General features: G+C 37.0%; 1 protein-coding gene across 4 annotated transcripts in view; it reads left to right on the top strand.

Moving 5' to 3' along the window:
* The window catches only part of WWC2 (WW and C2 domain containing 2), a 92,892-nt gene that overhangs the window by 10,175 nt on the left and 64,661 nt on the right, over positions 1 to 18,056 (top strand). Inside the window, exon 1 of one of the 4 annotated variants that reach the window (XM_079306167.1) lies at positions 4,884 to 5,002. The exons of the other annotated variants lie outside the window; for them this stretch is intronic. The gene's annotated coding sequence lies outside the window, so the exon portion shown is untranslated. Of the gene's footprint in view, positions 1 to 4,883; positions 5,003 to 18,056 lie in introns of those variants that run through there. 4 annotated transcript variants of the gene reach the window in all.

Raw genomic sequence — 18,056 nt, 5'->3', positions numbered from 1 at the left:
CTCTGTTTAGTGCAGAAGTAGCAGGCTTTAGTGAGCTACAGCATGAGGAAGGATCATTTGAAATGGAAGTATAAAATATTTAAAATATATTTGGCTCAAGCATTGGGGAGTAAATGGGCATATGTAAGAGAATGCAATTCAAGGCAGCAATCTGACAAGGAATTGAGACATGACCTCTTTCTGTCCTATTGTGAGTACAGCAATGTTTGAAATGAACTGCTAACACATTTACAGCCATTCTAATGAGCAAGAGCATGCTATGGATGTGAATAATCATCTGAAACATCTACAGGACATTCCTGAAATAGTCTTTAAATGACTGGAGATGTTATGGGATGCAGGAAAGTATACAAATACCATAAGCCTTTTAGTCAGGCTGGCCTGGTCAGTAGTTTACTACTGCAGCAAATAAGGCTGACTATGCAGGATTATTTAGTACATGGTAAACAGATGTTCAAGTTTCTGAACTCTGCATATTCTTTTCTGGGTGATTTTTTTGTTTGGTTTGGGTTTTTTGGTTGTTTTGTTTTGTTTATTTCTGTTACTGATAATCCCATTAGGCTCATATTTTATATATACTCTTGGAGAGAAAGTGAACTAAGATTTGAAGTTGCTAAGGGTTTGTTGGTTAAGTAGCTGTTAACTAAATTAATGATGCTATGGTCGAGCAGGTGAATGAATTGCTGATAGTAAAAGAAATTATTATGGTGTTATGGATTCTGTTTTTTCTTTGTTGCTTTTGTTCTTGTTTGCTTATGTGGTCGTTATTTTGGCTCTCTTGCTAGCATGACTTACAATGATGTAAAATGAGCCACAGGCTTCTGTGCTGTAGCAGGTTGCTGATTTGCATTCAGGACCTGGCTGGCCTGTTGGCTCATACATGAAAGACATCAAAATTCTATTTTTCCAGGCAAAATTTTGGCAAGAAAATGAGCTTGGAAGACAAATGTAGAACAGTTAGAGATTTTTTAATACAATCTATTGAGAATAAACTCTCATAAATAGCTATTTTGTAATACTGTGTTTGAAGTTTTTTAAAATGGCCAGTAATTAGAACTTTGAATGCCCTCTTTTTACTTAGGTGCCATAAGTACCCATCTCTTTAAGACTTGCAGAAATATTTAAAACTGGTGCTGCACTGATGGTGAGAACAGTAACATTCAGATACTATGAAAGGTTTCATGTGGCTTTTATGGTGGTGATGTCCTGATGAGTATTTTGATTATGTAATAACTTAGTACTTAACTTAAAATATGAGATGATTGGATACTTGTAAAAAATTTTGATGGGCATGAAGCTTAAAGGGTCCTGACTAAAGAATGGTTGCATCTAAACAGAAGTATGAACACATGCCCTGGAAATCTAGTCCCATGGTCACCTGAACTGTAGTCCTGCCCGTAATAGGCCATAGGTCTCTTTTGAACCAGCTGACCCAGAAATCAACATTAAGAGATGGGAGTAGTACTTCAGCAAGTTTCTCTTCATTATAGTGCCCAGGAGGTTGGAAACATTCTGAAACCACACTTTTCCCAGTTGAGATGTACCCAAAGAGCATTACCTCTATTTCTCCTTGGAATATCTGCTTTGGCTGTGAATCAGCCTGACATCACTTGATGATGAAGGGAAAAAAGAATATTGGGAAGACAAAATCTTTCAAAGTGCTCATCTCTATACTGTGTGATGCTTTGTCTTTTCAAGAATGTTTACACTGAAGTCATAGAATTCTGATCTAATCAAGGAGCATAAATAAGCTTCCTGCTGCTGTGTACAAACTTCAAGGTCCAGGTGAGGCCATTTAGGGACAGATTTTTTCCTCTAGTGTTCCTCTAGAGCTGATCCTCTAGATCTTTGTATTTGCTGTAGAAATATCCTAAGAATATACCTGGTAATAGAAATCAGATATTAAGTTGGAAGGCAGGAGAGTGGGCAGAGAGTCTATATGATGAATAACAGTCTTATTTTCAATTATTTTTTAAATAAAAAGAAGCAAGCACAAACTTTAACAAAATCCATGTTTACTGTTCTCTTTCAGAGAAGCAGTGCATTACTTGTATTTCAGTTCTACCTCTTTGCTTGAGATATTTGATTTTCATTTCTTTCAGACAGTAAAATGGTTCATGGGGCAGTATTTGGCTGAAATTTCTCAGTTTGTGTGGTCTGATGAATTTGTGTGAGAGAGAACTGAAACTAGCAGACTCTGAAGCTTTGAGTTTGTGAATAAGATTTTGTGCTAGTACAGGCTGAAGGTATTTCCCTTTCCTGTGTTGCTTCTATTTGACAGCCCCCTTCAGTCATACTACAGATGTGTTGTTTTTCATCAGAGTAAAAGGGTTTAAAAGTGGTAAGAACAAAGATTGAAAAGATCCCATTAAAAATCAAAGCACAACAACAACAACAAAGCTTACAGTACTTCTGCATCAGCGAAAAATCAATCAAAATTTTTTTATAAAAATTACTATTTTGAAAAAATTTTGAAAAAGTTTGAGAAGTTTGATTACCTGAACACAATCCCTGCACATTGTGGAGACTAAGGATAAATTAGGTATTGAATGTGTACCACATGAATACTGACTTTTGTCTTCCATACAAATGTTAAAGTAACAGCAGGCAACTGATTATTTTTTTTCAATAGAAACCACAGCTTTAACATGTAAATAGAATTCATACTGTTTATTGAAACTGATGGGCTAACATATAATTTGCATCTCAGAAGAGCTTTACAATTTTTTGCAAATGAAATTGCAATTATTTAGTGCATCAGAAAAGAAAAATAGCAGTGTAGCCTGGGATTTGTGGGCAAACACTAGAATAGGTTGCCCTGAATGCTTGTGGTCATGACTCAGAGCACCCCAGTCTGGTTTCAGAATTGTCCTGCATTGAGCAGTATGTTGGACTATGTAACCTCCAGATGTTCCTTTCCTTCATTTTTTACTAGGCATGTGTGTGTAAATGCAGCTTTATTAGTGTTATCTAATCATCTAATTAACTAGACATCATATTTTGGATAAAGATACTGGTTTTGGCAAGGTGAAGTGCTGTTGTAATCTGTTTAAATGCAAGCAAAGTACTTTTTACTCTACCCAACATGAAGTCCTTAATCCCAAACATCAGTGCCTTTAAAGGACAAATTACATGATCAAATAGCTGTGGGACAAGGAGACTAAAATGTGCTGTATTGGAATGGGAATTATGGGGGTGGTTGGAGGTTTTAAGTGCTGTTTAGCAGCATAATGGAAGTAACTCAACTACTGTTCACTTCAGTAGTGTCTAAAGAGATTTAAAGCTTTAATTTGCTGTAGCTATCAATTCTACAAGCAAAAATGGAGAAATTAAATTTCTTTGTCACTTTGAAAACCAACTCTGCTCTGTTTGGTATCAATGTAGGTCTCTAACACCCTGGACTTATCATGTACTTATAATAACTTGAATTTTGGAATTTGGTGAGGAAAATATGTGTTACATCTAATGATACCTCACAGATACCTCTGTATGGGGTAGATAATTTGCAGCCTAATGTTAAAGTTACCACTAAATCTACTAGAAACACGTTGTTACATTTTTTTTTCCTCCTTCCTTCAAATTTGACTTTGGAAGAGACAGCATTTTAAAGTTTGTTCCAGAAGGCACTTTGAGGGATGGATGATTGAAAACAACTCTCCTGAATGGCACCTTGCTGTACTTCATAGATCATAACAGCTTTTATTCACCACTGTGATTGTTTTTTGAATTACTACCTGTGGATGAATACTTGAAAGAATTGGTCTGCTGGCTACATATTTGGTTTGATTGAGGGCTATCTTTAAGTTGCCTTTAAATTACCTGGGGTTCTTGATGATCCTAGCATTTTCTAATCTTTTTTATACTACATGGTTTGTTTTGTTTCTTAAATTCTTGCAATTTTAGGAAGAACAGTAATTCTATCTTTAATTTACTTTTTGTTTTAAAAAAACATCATTTCCAAGCTAACATGTACAGAAATGCTTCTTTAGCAAATGATGGTTGCTGCTTATTTTGCATCGTTCTTTCAATGGAAGTCATAAATTATGTAATGAATAATTATTATACTAATAGCTGCTGATGGACTGGAAACTGTTTAATTTATAGGAGATATATTTGTTATAAGGATAGCTCCAATGGATATCCATAACAGTGTGTACAAAAGCAAAACTGCTTTAATAGTTTATTGAAACTATCAATATGGCAGTAGTGTGCTATAGGGACATTTGATTGAACTGTCACTAATAAGCCAGGCAGAAGAAAAAGGAAAAAAATGAGTGTCTGAAGGCAAACTGACAGTTGAAGTTGGTAAAATATTTAAATAAACATACAATTTTTTAAAAGAAGTTACAGTGTTGATAAGTCTGTATAGAACATTCCATTCTTCTGGTATGATGAAAAATTTGTGTCAGAGGCTCTTTTGGGAGTGTAAAAAACAGGGAGTATTTTATTGCTTGTTAGCCAGTGTAGTGGTCAGGAATGTGAAAAAGTCAGATTCCAATCCCTTTCCTGACTTGGAATGGCTTGGTGCTATTGAAAAGTAATTCCCTGAATGAATGAAATGGAAGAGGTACCTGAGCATCCCAGTTCTGTTTCCTGAGCTGCCATAACCGAAGGAAACAGGAAAATCCAGTTCTCAGTTTTGAAAACTTGAGAGGGGAAAAGCAGACAAATAAATAAAAAGAAACTATGCTGTCGAAATTCCTGTGGAATGTAATCATTGTCCCCTAGATAGCACTGGGAGGTGTGTCTCTCACCAGAAACATTTAACCAATCAAGGACTGTCCCTGATCTATGTCAATTCCTCTCAGATTTGTATCAACCGCAGTTCCCAGCTTCGGCTGCCACATCCTGAGTGCCCTCTGTTCCTGGTACTTGATCTTTCCTCTTTACATTCAGAAAACAGCTTGAGCGAATAAGCAGAAGATAGTGTGATGAAAAGAGTGTATCTTAGCCTGTTTGAATATCCACTCCGTCTGTGTGAATAGTATGGAGTAAATAAAAGGTAGGTGAGGGTGATGGCAGCGGGAGGATGCAGCATTTTTCAATGCCCTGAAATCCACAGTACATTTTAGCTTGTTGGCAGCTTAACAGCACTGCTAAGGTTGGTAGTGACTGGCAGAAGGATTATGATTTGCATTGTATGGTTCCTGTTAGTTCTGCTTTTTGGGCCACAACAGCAAAACAGAAAGAAACAAAGACATGAAAATCAGGGCTAAGGTGTCTTTGTCTTAGTGGGGAGCTTGCAGGCTACAAACATCTCCCCTAACCTCAGCTGAGGGATTTCCCTGACCCCCCTCTACCTCATTCTGCACCTAGTGACTGCAAATCATACTGTGCAAAAAGTACTCTGTCCCACTTTCTGCCTAGTGTGTGTATCTCAGGAACAACACACCACATGAATCTTCCTGCCTGTCCCTCCTGTCCCTGTCGTTACCCGTTCTGCAGCACACTCTCAGTTACAGCCATTCATAAGCATTTGGGCCATTTATAAAGGACTTTGGTTATAACTTAAGCATAGGAAATGTCAGTACAGTAAAGGCCCTTTGGACATCAATTAAGCTTCCTAGTCAGGTTTGTGAAAGGAAGAGATTTTGTCTTCCCAAAGCCCAGTGAAAGAATCAAAAAATGCTATAGCCTGCTTTTTTTCAGCTGGCACAGTGGATTGCCATGCTCCATCAGCCAGACTAATTCTTTGGCTGCCAGTGAGGGTCACCAAGCACCACTGCTTCCTTGTGTATCTCCCAGCAGCTGGCTTTAGAGGGGCAGAAGAATAATCCAGGCATGGAAAAAACAAGGAGATAAGGCTAGTCACTTTGCAAACTCTTTATCTGTTGCACGAGGCATTGCTTCTGCACATTCTTGTCCAAGAATATTGGTTTCATTATCAGAAGTTACATATGGTGGTGTTCAGATTTGGGTGGGCTTTTGCTGAGGATTCCAAATAAAAGATGTCTGCTGTAAGAATGGGTTATTGAAAGCAGCAATCACTGCGAGATAATGTCTTGTATGTGTAGATGCTGAAATGTTAATAATTACTGAAATACTGTAATGTTAACAAATTATCAGTTCTGTTTCTCCCATGGTACCTGGATACTGCTCTGGTAGCATTTGGTAGAGGTCTCTAGTTCTTGTTACTATTTATGGAAGTTTATGTAAGCCAGACCAGAGACCTTGTTGCAATCTGTTTATTGCAGATGCAAATGCTAAAAGTACAATGACTTTAATATAGAGAAGGCAGTATGGTGAAGGAGAGAAAATGTCATGGGCAAAATAAAATCCTTATATATCTATGGTATAAAGCAGTGAACTCAGCAAAAAAGATGGGACTTGGACTCTTTTACTTTATTTCTTCAGGGCGAAAAAGCAGATGAAACACCGAAATTAGGTTGGGAGAGAATTAATTTTTGTGTACTGAAAAAGTCAGTGAAGATCTATGCAGATCATGTTTAAGAAGGAATGAAAATGCTTTATTTTATTACAAACCCTGCCTTGCTTCCTTATTGTTTTTACCTACAAAAGTTCTGTTTTCATAGCATGGTACAGAGAGAAATGCTTGTTATACTGACAACTCAAAGCCTGATTTGAGCAACTCGTAAGTGGGTTAAAAAGATTTTGAACCAAATTTAAAAGAATGGGGTTTTCTTTAAGCAAGCATGTAGTGCTGATAATTAACTCCTACCTTTTCAAGAACTTGACAGAAGATCAAATCTCTCATTTTATGGCTGACTTAAATCCATCATTATTCTGTCCAGCAAAATTCCAAGCCCACTTTGAAAACTCTTTTGGGAATTATACATCCCTACCCTAGGTAATATCCACCAGATCAGGAAATTCCAACTTCTTCACTTAAATTTACTAGGGAATTCCTGGAGTCTAAAACTCAGAAAACAGATTTTTGCTGGACTGTGAATAATCACAGTCCTCTCTTTCTCTCCTAACCTTCCCTAACCACATACTTTCTAAATTAGAACTTTAGCCATGCTGAGTGCCTGCAGATAAGCTAAAAAAGAATTGGCTGGACTGTCACAAGCTTGGAAATCTGTCATCTTGTTAGTCAAACTCCATGCTCATACACATTCTGACTGAATGTTAATTTTCTTGTATTTGTTTTCTGTACATAGCATATTGAAAAGCATTGACATGCATGCAGACAACCAATGATATTTTCAACAGATTAGAAGTTTGACTCCTATTTAATTACAGTATGCCATCTTTCAAACTTTCCAGTGCTCTGGAAATTGTTTTAGATGACTGATGTTTGTAGGATGAGAGTCAGAAGCCTCCAAGAAGATACATTTTATTTTAAAAGCTTGAATGATACATGAAGTAATTTTCTAAAGGAACCTAAGGATATTATGTAGAATTGCAGGAAAAATTGTAGCTCAAAGCATTAATATTTATGTTAAAGATTTTTCACAAAAGCAACGGATGTAGGTTGATTTATGATAGATAGTAAGAGCCTTCCATTGAGAAATTGAAAGAGAGTACATAAGTAATTGGATAGTAGAGATTTGTATCTGGACTATCTCTTAAGAGCAATCTTCTCTATTCAGTTTAGAAGAATAATAAATGGCAAATGGAGATGTAATGGTTATCTTGGCAAGGAGTGACTGTATTTCCACTGTATGTGTTAATGCTGAGGTTTTTTCATTACTCAAACTGTATAAAAACTTTACATCTAACGAAATACTGAAAGTGATTTTTATGAAGTATTCATTTTAAAATACTGTGTCTAAGAAATTCCAGAAGTCTGTAAAATTGCAGCTTCCTAGTTCAGCTGAATTTATTGAAGCATTGCTTATACGGCAGCTTGCCTCTTACAGTACAAAAGATGTGTATAGTGTGGGAGATTACCGTTAAATCAATTGTTTATGCTTAGGTGTTGTTTTTCTATGAAAGTTCCTCTGCTCAGTATTTGAGACAGCATTATAGTTTTTTGTGTCATTAGCAATTTTTTTTAAACTCTCTCTTTATGAGTGCCTCATTAAGGAACTAGTTTGGACTAAAAAAAAAAAGTCAAAATGCCTAAGATAAAGGCTCTCAGAGAAGGATGATTTTTTTTTTTTTTAATTTTGATTTGGCAAACATGACAAAAGTATTAATCACATAAAAAGTTTGCTTCTAGCCTTGTCCAAGGCAAGGCTGCCTTTGACTTTGGTGTAGACGTTTCCTTGGTTTGTTCTGTGAAGTTTTGTATCCTTCGCAGGATTGGGCAAATGACTGATTTGTATTATTCTGATTTGAAATTCAAGTAGACAGTAGATCAAGGTATTAGAATAAACAGAAATTTTCCTAACTGCCCAAGCATTTGCATTTCATAATCCAGCAGCAACCAGTGAAGATTCATCATTAGTCCAAAAAACCCTCAACTTACCAAAATCAGCCTCCTAATTTTTACCACATAAAAACTTCACAAAGCGAGTAAGCATTTCTCCAATTTTGCTTGCTTAGTCCTATCTGTCTTGTTCTAATAGCTAAATCATGAGGAGGAGGTGGAGGTGGATTTGTGTGTTCCAGCACTGCCTGCAGTCTCCATCAAGGACCAAGGTTTCAGTGTCTTTTAGGAACTCTGTTGTTTCACAGCCAATTCACACCAATCTGGACTTGGGCTGCAAATGGTTCCACCTTTTTGTTGTATTGGCATTTTTACTGCTAATGAATTGGTTAGGCAGCTAAACTGGTTAAAAAAAAAAAAAAAAAATTAATTTCTCCTCCTAGTTTTTTTTCTTTGAATTGATGTACTATGGAGTTATATGAATGCCAGAGAAGAGAGATGAACGTGTAGCGTGGAGGAAAAGCAGAACTGTGGCAGCCAGTTAGATCAACTTAAATTGTTATGGAACTGCAGGATTTGGTGTGGCATTAGGATGGTGAAAAATTATTTTTCTCTACTCAAGTTACAGAATGATGAAGTTTTAGGCTCCAAGAAACAAAGGCAAGGTGGGAGTGAGTGCACAACTGTTTATATATGTGTACATGGTTTGGAAGTGTGGCAATAACAAAGATTTAAAAATTATATGCAAAACACATGGTCAGCTGTGAGATCAGTTACTCTCATACAACTACTCCATTTAGTTTGTCCCACCATTTGCCTATCCTCATGGTGATTTTTTTCATTATATTCAACTTAAACTTGTTTCAACTCATGTCTGTTTTCATTCATCTTTCCACCACGATAGTCCTTGTAAAAGTGTTTAATCTCCCAAGTATCCCGGTGGCTTTCCCTTGGACTTGCCCCAGTTAGGATTGTTGATGTTTTTCTTGCCATAGAAGATCAGAACTGGGTGCAGTAATTAAAATGCAGTCTAGTGAGTGCAGAATAGAGGAGGAATCACTTTCTGTGATCTCTTGGCCACACTCTTGCTGATGGAGTAGGCTGTTGGCCTTCTCTGCAGCCAGGGCACTGGTTCACTGTCAGCTCACTGCCCACCAGGGCTCCAGAGCTGCTCCCCAGTCAGTCCCAGCCTCTATTGCTGTAAGGGCCATTGGCTTCCTGGATGCAGGACTTTGTATTTGTTGATACTGAATCTCTGAAGGTTCCTGTTGGGCCATTCCTGTAGCCCAAGTCCATCTGAATGATGTTCATGTCTTTACTATATTGATTTTTCCCACCTAGCATACTGTCATATGCAAGTCAGATGCCTTTTCAAAATCACTAATACAGATGTTAAATGGGACAGGTCCCTCCAACAGTCCACATTTACTGGCTTCCAGGTAGAATACAATCTGTTGACCACGAGTCTGAAGAAAATCAATCATGATGTGCAAGCTGCTGTTGCAAAACTAAGATAGATGAAGAGAATTGGGACTGTGTTTTTAATCAAAAGTTGAGACCAGCTATGACTTCTTTCTTATTCAAGATGGAACTCAAACTTGTTAGTCTCTCAACTAAGTTAGCTTTCAATTTTTAGTAAAATTCAATTTTGACCATCTATTATTTGCCAGAAATGGGATCCATGTAAGTCTGAGAAATGTGAACTCAAAGAAATACTTCTATTAAAAAGAAAATCTTTTGTGACTAAAATTCAACACAAGCAAAAAAAAAAAAAAAAAAAAAGTTAGGCATAACCCTAGTGATTCATTATAGAAGGGTTCAATAACTAAATGGTTATTAAATAAGAATACACTGAAAGGACTTCAAGGATATTTTTGCTTATGAGTTAAGATGTTCACAATAAAGAATAATTTCTAATAAGGTCCAGTTTGAAGTATGTGCACAAGACTAAACTCCAATAGGATAATGGTTGTATCTGGAATGTCATATTTACTGTCACTGGGAATCTGTTCTTTGTAATTTTTGTAGTTTTTGAAAGCAGTTATGATTTTGACCTCAACAAAATGCTGTGGCAGTGGGGTCCAGCTATGATTGTGTATTATGCAGAACTTTGTATTGAGCTTGCTCTTCTCTACTTTCTTCGTGTGTTTCTTGTAGCATGAGAAACAGAGTAAATGCTGCCTGTGCCTTTCATGTGTTTGGTATTTGCACTCTGTAAGCAACTACCAAGATGAAGGACATTAGCCTTCAGTTATGTTACATTCTATACCCTGATTGCCACTGCCCACTTTCCTCTGTGTGTTGATCAGTAGTTTTATTTTCAACATGTTATGGTGCAGAAGAGCAGGGGCTACCAGAATTGAATCCAGTATTTAAAGATAATCATACAACAGTTTTATATAAATTGTGTGATGGTGTTTTCTGGTTTTATATTTGTTTCCTCATAACTTGTAAGTAAGCTGTTCGGTATTTTGACTTCTGCTAAATGTTCAGCTGATTCAAAGAGCCATCCATGAGAAGCTGCATGATTTCTTCAGTGGTCTTGGCAAAAATAATGGATGTCTTTTAGCCTAGTACAGTGGTACAAAATCTCCTCACAGATTTCTGTAAAAAAAACTACCTCTTTTTAAATTTTAAGTGTTAGCTTAAGAAATTGAGTTTGAAATGTGCAGAATAGCCTCACTATGGTATTCTCATCTTCTTTCCCCTTCTCACATATGCTTCCACCTTGGAAGAGAGGACTTGGAAAACACGGCTGTTACCTACTCATACACATTTTGGATGTTGTTTTAATGTTTGTATGCTTATTTGAAGAAATGGTAATTTACTCTGTGCTATTAGCAACCACAAATAGGGATGACGTTTTAATATGTACTGTATTCTCTGAAGTAATTATTTAACCTGGTTTAGAGTAATCTTTTAAAATCAGTGATGAAAACTGCTAGTAGCTCTGAAGGGAGTGCAGTTTCATTTATTGGAAAGGTAGGCAGCTCTTAAAGTCTCTTAAAGTCAGTAAGTGGAGTATTAACTCATCTGAAAACTCCAGGTTCCCTTTTACAGTGTCTCAGATAATTCCTCAGAAATCTTTGCAAATTACTGCCTTGGAAGTATTTCCCATGCTCTAAATAACTTTGTGCCAACCACACTTGGTGAAGAGGGATATGTGACAAGCAATTATATGAGAGGTAGAGGAAAGACTTGTATGGGTTCAGGGAGAGGGAACCAAAAGGGATAGCTGACCTGAAAGGGGTTTAGTCAATTTGTTGTGAGAAGCAGAAGCTGTTTTGTGCTTTGGTTTTTTTTTTCTTTTCCTTCCAATAGAAGACCATGCTTCAGTAAACTCTGTTTGTGCTGTATTTCTGCTAGGAACTGCTAGAAAATTTGCTGCCTCCATTACAGGTTTTGGGGTGGTTTTTTTCAGGCAGTTTCTGGGAGTGGGTGTGTGTGAAGGAAGTCACAGCAAACTTAGGCGTTTCCTGTTGGATAATTGTTACATATTTCCCATTCCTCAAAATCTGCTGCCCCTGGGAATAAATTCGATCTAAAACTTGAAGTCAATTAATATTGTGAACAAAGAAATGTAGTAGAAGTAGAAAAACTGAAAGAACTCTGCATTGATTTTGTTTAATATGACACTATTTTCTCAGTATCTTGGAGTATACAAAGAAAGGCATTTTAGAAAAAGCATTACAAACTAGAGTTCTTCATATTAAAATTATTGGTGGGAGAGATTAAATGTAGGCCAGAACATATATCTGAAATCTTATAATTACAATTTTATATTGCTATGATCTTACAGTACCCACTTCATTATCTTGCACTTTTAAGTTCAACGTTAAGATTTGTATGAAGCAAATGTTTGCTACAGCCCTTACTTGTTAGTTCAGTTTTGTGCAATTTTACTAATTTATGTTAGTCCCTGACTTCCATCACTCTTCTCTCAAGAATGATTTTTCTAGAGTCTCTTACCTGTGAAAACAGCTGAGATTGAGATCTTTTTGAACTACTTGTACCAAGGCTTGGCAGACTTCTTTATGATTGCTTACTAATATTAAAATACAAATATATTGTATTTTTTCTCGCCAGTATTACATTGCTTGCAGTTTTGTAAAATCAGTGTTGTGTTTATTCATTTTCCATGTAAAAAAATTGTTGACACATTTTTAAAGATTTCTCCTGCAGCATCTTGAAACAGTTTACCAGAGATCGGCCAAGTGATTGTGTGCAATTTGAGCTCTGATCTAGCTCAGTCTTTTTGCAACAGGAGCTGCATTGTACTGAAAAACAGAGAATGTTTAATGAAGTATGCATTGAAAATTGTTAAAAGTGGTTGGATGAGAAGATGGAATCAAGACATGAAGAACTCAGTATTGAAAATAACAGAGGGGCTGCTCTCTCCTGTTGGGTGCAGCTTTTAGTTCTGTAACCAAATTGCAGAGACCTTGGACACATTAACTCAAGTTCCCTTTTCCCTGCTTCTGGAATGATTGGTATATTTGGCTGAAGGGCTTCATGTCAAATGTTTGTGAGGTTATCTGAGATTTTCAGATGGATAGTACTTTTTGAAAGGACTTGTCACAGATTTAGGTTTCCTGCTACTGAAATTGGTAGCACTCCTGCTGACTTCAATGGGAGCAGAGTTAGGTGAGGAGAGTCTTTAGATATCCTCTCTATAAATCCAAAGGTCACAAAGGGTGTGTTTGCAAGAGGAGTGGAGTTTACAGAACAAAATTTTCAAAATCATTTTCTGTAGCTGATGAGGTGAGTAGTCAGGTGATTTGAACTAGTGTGTGTATGAAAATGCAGAAAGGAGGAAGGGGAAAAGTTAGAGATCAGGAAGATCTTTTAATGCTGATATTAAATATGATAATGTTCTGAGGCTTGACTGTGTTTTTTTCTTGAAATGCATTGATCTTTCTCATACTTAATTATCACTATACAAGAATGTCCTAAATTTAACCATAACAATATGCCATAAAAATGCTTTTGGTACTTTGTACATCACAGCAAAGATGACAAATCATTGAAATTGACAGAATAAATGCTTTAATCCTCTATCATAAGTGTATCTGTTTTGATTAATTCCTAATAAAGTATTTCAGTTTATAGATATTTGCTACCTGTAGTTTTTTGTATTATACTTCTATCAAACTGTAAGCTTTTGGGTATGGATTGGTTGCTCCTATCTGCATGTGGAAATTACTGCAGAGTTCATGCCATTTTTTAAATTTCATGAACTAATGCTTGACTGGATTTGTTGTGGTTTATTTGTTTCCGGTTTGGCTTTTTTTTTTCTTTTCTTACCTTGAGTATTCTTAAGAGTGCATCTTCCTATTGAAGAATATTTGCTAGTAAATATATAAAATGAAGAGCTGAGTGGTACAAGACAGGTAAACATTTCAAAGTCGAGTTTGCACCCAGAGGTTAGAGTATCGGGAACACTTAAATTGCTGGGAAAACAGCATGGTGTTTATGTAATTAAAGTAAAACTAAGCTAAGTTTCTTAACAGTGCTATCAATTGATGATAACATTTTCCCTCTAACAACAGTGTACAGTCATGTATATATAAATAACCTGTAGCAACACTGCACATAATAGCCTTTTCATAATGTCACTGCATTTGAGCTTTCCGGGGAAGGCGCAAAGGTCGTATCATTGGTTTATGGCTGTGGAATTATCCCTGTGCTAGGCTATGGTTATCAGACATTCCTCACATTCCAGGTGTCTAATATTATAGTGCTTACATGCCAGTGCAGGACCTACTGCTGTGTCAAAGAAAAACACTGGAGAAAACATTCATGGTATTACCCATTTCCACTTTTCAGTGATCCCCTTCCTCCCTAACCTTTCAAAATGTCATCTTTGCATTGAACTTGGCAATGTTAAGCAGATAAATGAATTACAAATAGTGATTTGGTTGGAGGCTTTGACCTACAGAAACAAATAGCTAGTATGCTGAGCTGGAAAATATTGGTTCTCCTTTTCATTTCTATTACCTTCAATGATGAAATGATGTGGCAAAATGTATAGCTGAGTTCAGCGTGGGGTTTTTTCCCTTAATTGATGGCAATTGTGAAGTGGAAAACCAAAACAGTTTATCATAATCAAAAGGAAAAGGAAACAAAAAGCCAAGCCAGCAGGCAGTTTGACCTGATCCTGCAACCAGTGGGTGTGGGTCCCTTCCTTCCCAAATGCATTCTTCCCTTTCTGGGTCTCAGCTATTCAGTTCATGTGGCTTTTCACAGAAGCACCTGTGAGGGCACAGAGTGAGCTGACACTGAGCTAATGTCACCACTTTGGAACTGGGAGGAGGCAGTTATGCTCGGCTTCCTTGCTGGTAGCACATTTTTATGGCAGTCATTAACATGCACACAGCATCTCATGGTGAGCTGGGAGGCAGCACACTCCCTCTGCACTCACCTCCCCCTGTCTGCTGCCTGCTGGACTGAAAGCTTAACTTGTGTGTTCTCTGCTTCCTCCCTTTTGAGTGTGTGTGTGTGAGAAGGACATCAGTTGCCCATTTTGTGTAGGTTTTTTCCTGTGGAGGAAGCAGGCAAGGTCTTTGGATGACCTGAAGATTTTCAGCCTTAGCTTTTCTGTATTGCATAAAGCCTGGGGAGTTTGGGGAGGTGTAGAATTTTTGAGCATTGAGAACAAGTCTTTTAAAATAAAGAAATTAAAAGGGTATTAATTTTTGTTAGTATATTGCAATTGCACTTAACACTTAATTTCTGATGTTTTTACATCACACTTGCAAAACTGCTAAATGAAGTAGGAAGATGTTTTTGGAAAATAGGGACATTAAAGATCATCCAGTTCCAACTCCCCTGCCATGGATTGGGACATCTTAAACCAGGTGGCTCAGATCTCTGTTCAGCCTGGCCTTGAGCACTTCTAGGTATGAGGCATCCACTATTTCCCTGAGCAACCCATTCAATGCCTCACTACCCTCACAGTGAAGAATTTTTTCCTAATATCTAACCAAAAGCTACTTTCTTTCACTTTGAATATGTCCTTTAATGTCTATAAAAGCTATAATATTCCTTCTGTTGGGGTTTTGTTGTTCAGCTATTTTTGCTATCAGTTTTTCTTTTGAATACTTGTGCTGATGTTAAAATAAGTGGACTCAAAAACTTTGCAGTTAAATTTTTGTTTCAAAGAACTTGCTCTCTGTACAATACAACTTCTGTAGGAAAAATTCATAGCTCTAGTGGCTTAAACTGGTTATGTTTGTAATAGATATTGGAGACCAGGAACTTTTGTCAAGATTCCTGGGTTTTCCAAGTTTAGTAAGTTATGTATAAATATAGTAAATTTTAGATTTTTTTTTGTTGTAACGTGGTGACAATAAGGTTAGTTGGTTTGTTTTCATCCTCACCTTGGCAGTTTAATGATTAAATCAAGAAGAGCTGGAAAACATTTGAGGAATGGAGTACAGTTTGCTACTGTAGTTAGTCTCCAAACCCCATCATTGGTGAGGTCAGCTGACTTGTTATTTCTAAGCAGGACTTGCTGAATGTGTTGAACAGTTTGTGCTGTGCTACAGTGTAGGAGACTGAGTTTGTCTGCAGGAAGGCAGCAATCAGAACTGATGATGGGCTGATATTGCCACTTCACAGGGTAGTAGTAGTGCAGCTGTCTCTCTGGAAGGCTGACTGGAAACTGAGACACTGCTCAGCACACTGCCCTTTTCAGCAAAGCATTTCAAAAACAGCTTGAATACTTTGCCTAAATTACAGAGAAGAAACCACTTCTTCAGTACTCTAAAAAGGTTTTCTAAAATCCCAAACCCTACAAGGACAGAAGAAAGATCAGATTTTAGTGTCTACTTGATACTTGTGTGTTTACCTGTGTTGCTGGATAGCTAGACAAGTCCTTTAATGGAAAGTGCAGTTTTCAAAGTCTTATTTTAGATATTCTCTGAAACATCATTGAATGTGGTATATCTGTGTGAACCCACAGCTCACTTATAAATGGGAGTTATAGTAAATCACTGTCACCATGAGTTCAGTACTGGAAAGTTTTTGTGCTTGTTAAATACTTGAGAGAGCCTGTTATCCCAGTAGGATGTACTCAAATAATGTCCCTCCATTCTGTGTTGTTGTGAGGTAGACAAATAATGTATATCTCTTAGTATAATTCTCCATCTGCATGTTTGTACATTTTTCTTTACCAAGGAAATTCTGTAAAATCAATAAATATATTTCTTTAAGGCCTGCTGTCTGTTGTAAGTATTCAAGGACTTGAAAGAATCACAGGATAGAAATTGCAAGTTATTAAAATAGGTACCTGTATATGTTTTTAGAAAACTAGAGTCAGTGGTTATTTCAAGTTGCCATTCTTATACAATTAGAGTGTTTTGCCCGTCTATGTATTACCAGGAGAAAAATTATCTGAAATCTAGAAAACAAGTGAAAATTCATGATATGTATCCAGGAAATACTTGCTGCTGGAGTTAATAAACCTTTGTCTCCAGAAAACTTGCTGTGAGTTCAGTCTCTGCAATTAGTTTTTGAGTATCTAGTGGTGCAAAAAGGTGAAGATGCAGTACTGTTGACTGCTACATATCCATTCTAGCCAGGAGTGTGACTGTGAACCTATAAACCTATATATGCTCTATGTTGTGTGCATGTGTGTGCAATACAAAGCAAACACATTCATGGTGCACATGTTAGTGTCTACAGGCATACATTTTAGTGCTATTAAGAAGTTTAATGTTATTGACAACATTTCATCATTAGGGAATGGGGTACATTTAGTTTGAGCTATTAGGGATTCTGTTTTGGCATAGAAAAGGTAACATGCATGTTTGCTGGTTTTTGAGCACAGGCATTTGTTGACATTTGGTTGCACACATCTTGTGAGCAAGGTAAACATGCATGACCTTACCATATTTGTTTATTTTACACCACTATTTCAAGCTGGAATTGCAACCATGCTGCTCCTTGTTTGATCTGTTCTATTCTGGTATTGATGTCCACTTAGCTACTCTTTCAAAATAATACCTGCAATAAAGTGGCAGTATATTTTAATAATACTCTTATTAAAAAAGAATGTACCTAAACAATTCAAAGTTTGTACATGATGTCTTGGTCTGATACCTGAATGGGAGGCACTGCTGTGTTAAGAACATGGTGTTTAGCAGCAGAAATCCTGTCAACAGACTCATGAATGAGCTCTTTCAAGAGAGAGATTTTGTGTGGAATTTGCTAGTTCATAATTTATAGAATTGAATGAACAAAGAATATGACTAAAGGGTGTTTTGTGGGCCAATTCTGCCCCTTTTGACAGGTAAACAGCCTGGTTACCATTTCTTAAAGTTAGGAAAGAGACAGCAATATAATTAATACAAAGTAAATGCATTTTGTTGCAGCTTCATCCATTGTAATTTGTAGAAGAGAAGATTGTGTTCCCTATGCAATATAATTTTCATGCTTTTATTGACCTTGGCCATAGGGAGCAGCAATGCCTCTCTAGCTCTGACCTGCATCATGGAGCAACAGCTGGGTCTCTCTGCCATTCTCTGTGCACTCTGCTGCCTGCTACAGAATTCATCCCTCTTAAATTTAGTTATCTTTGCACATGCTCAGGATTCTTGCATACAGAATCCTGTACTCACTAGGGAAAGTGGGCAACCTTCAGGTTGGCAATAAGTGTGCTGAATCTGCCTCTCCAGGGAACCTAAAGGAGTAATTCAGGTTAGGTAACTGACTTTGAGGTTAATTGCATCCCTGAGTTTTAGATAAGAAATACATCTTGAGTGACTGAAGTGAAATCCAC

This window comes from Erithacus rubecula, assembly GCF_903797595.1.
Source record: "Erithacus rubecula genome assembly, chromosome: 5".
In the NCBI taxonomy this organism is placed as follows: Eukaryota; Metazoa; Chordata; class Aves; order Passeriformes; family Muscicapidae; genus Erithacus; species Erithacus rubecula.
This window is presented reverse-complemented; position numbering and strand designations above follow the sequence as displayed.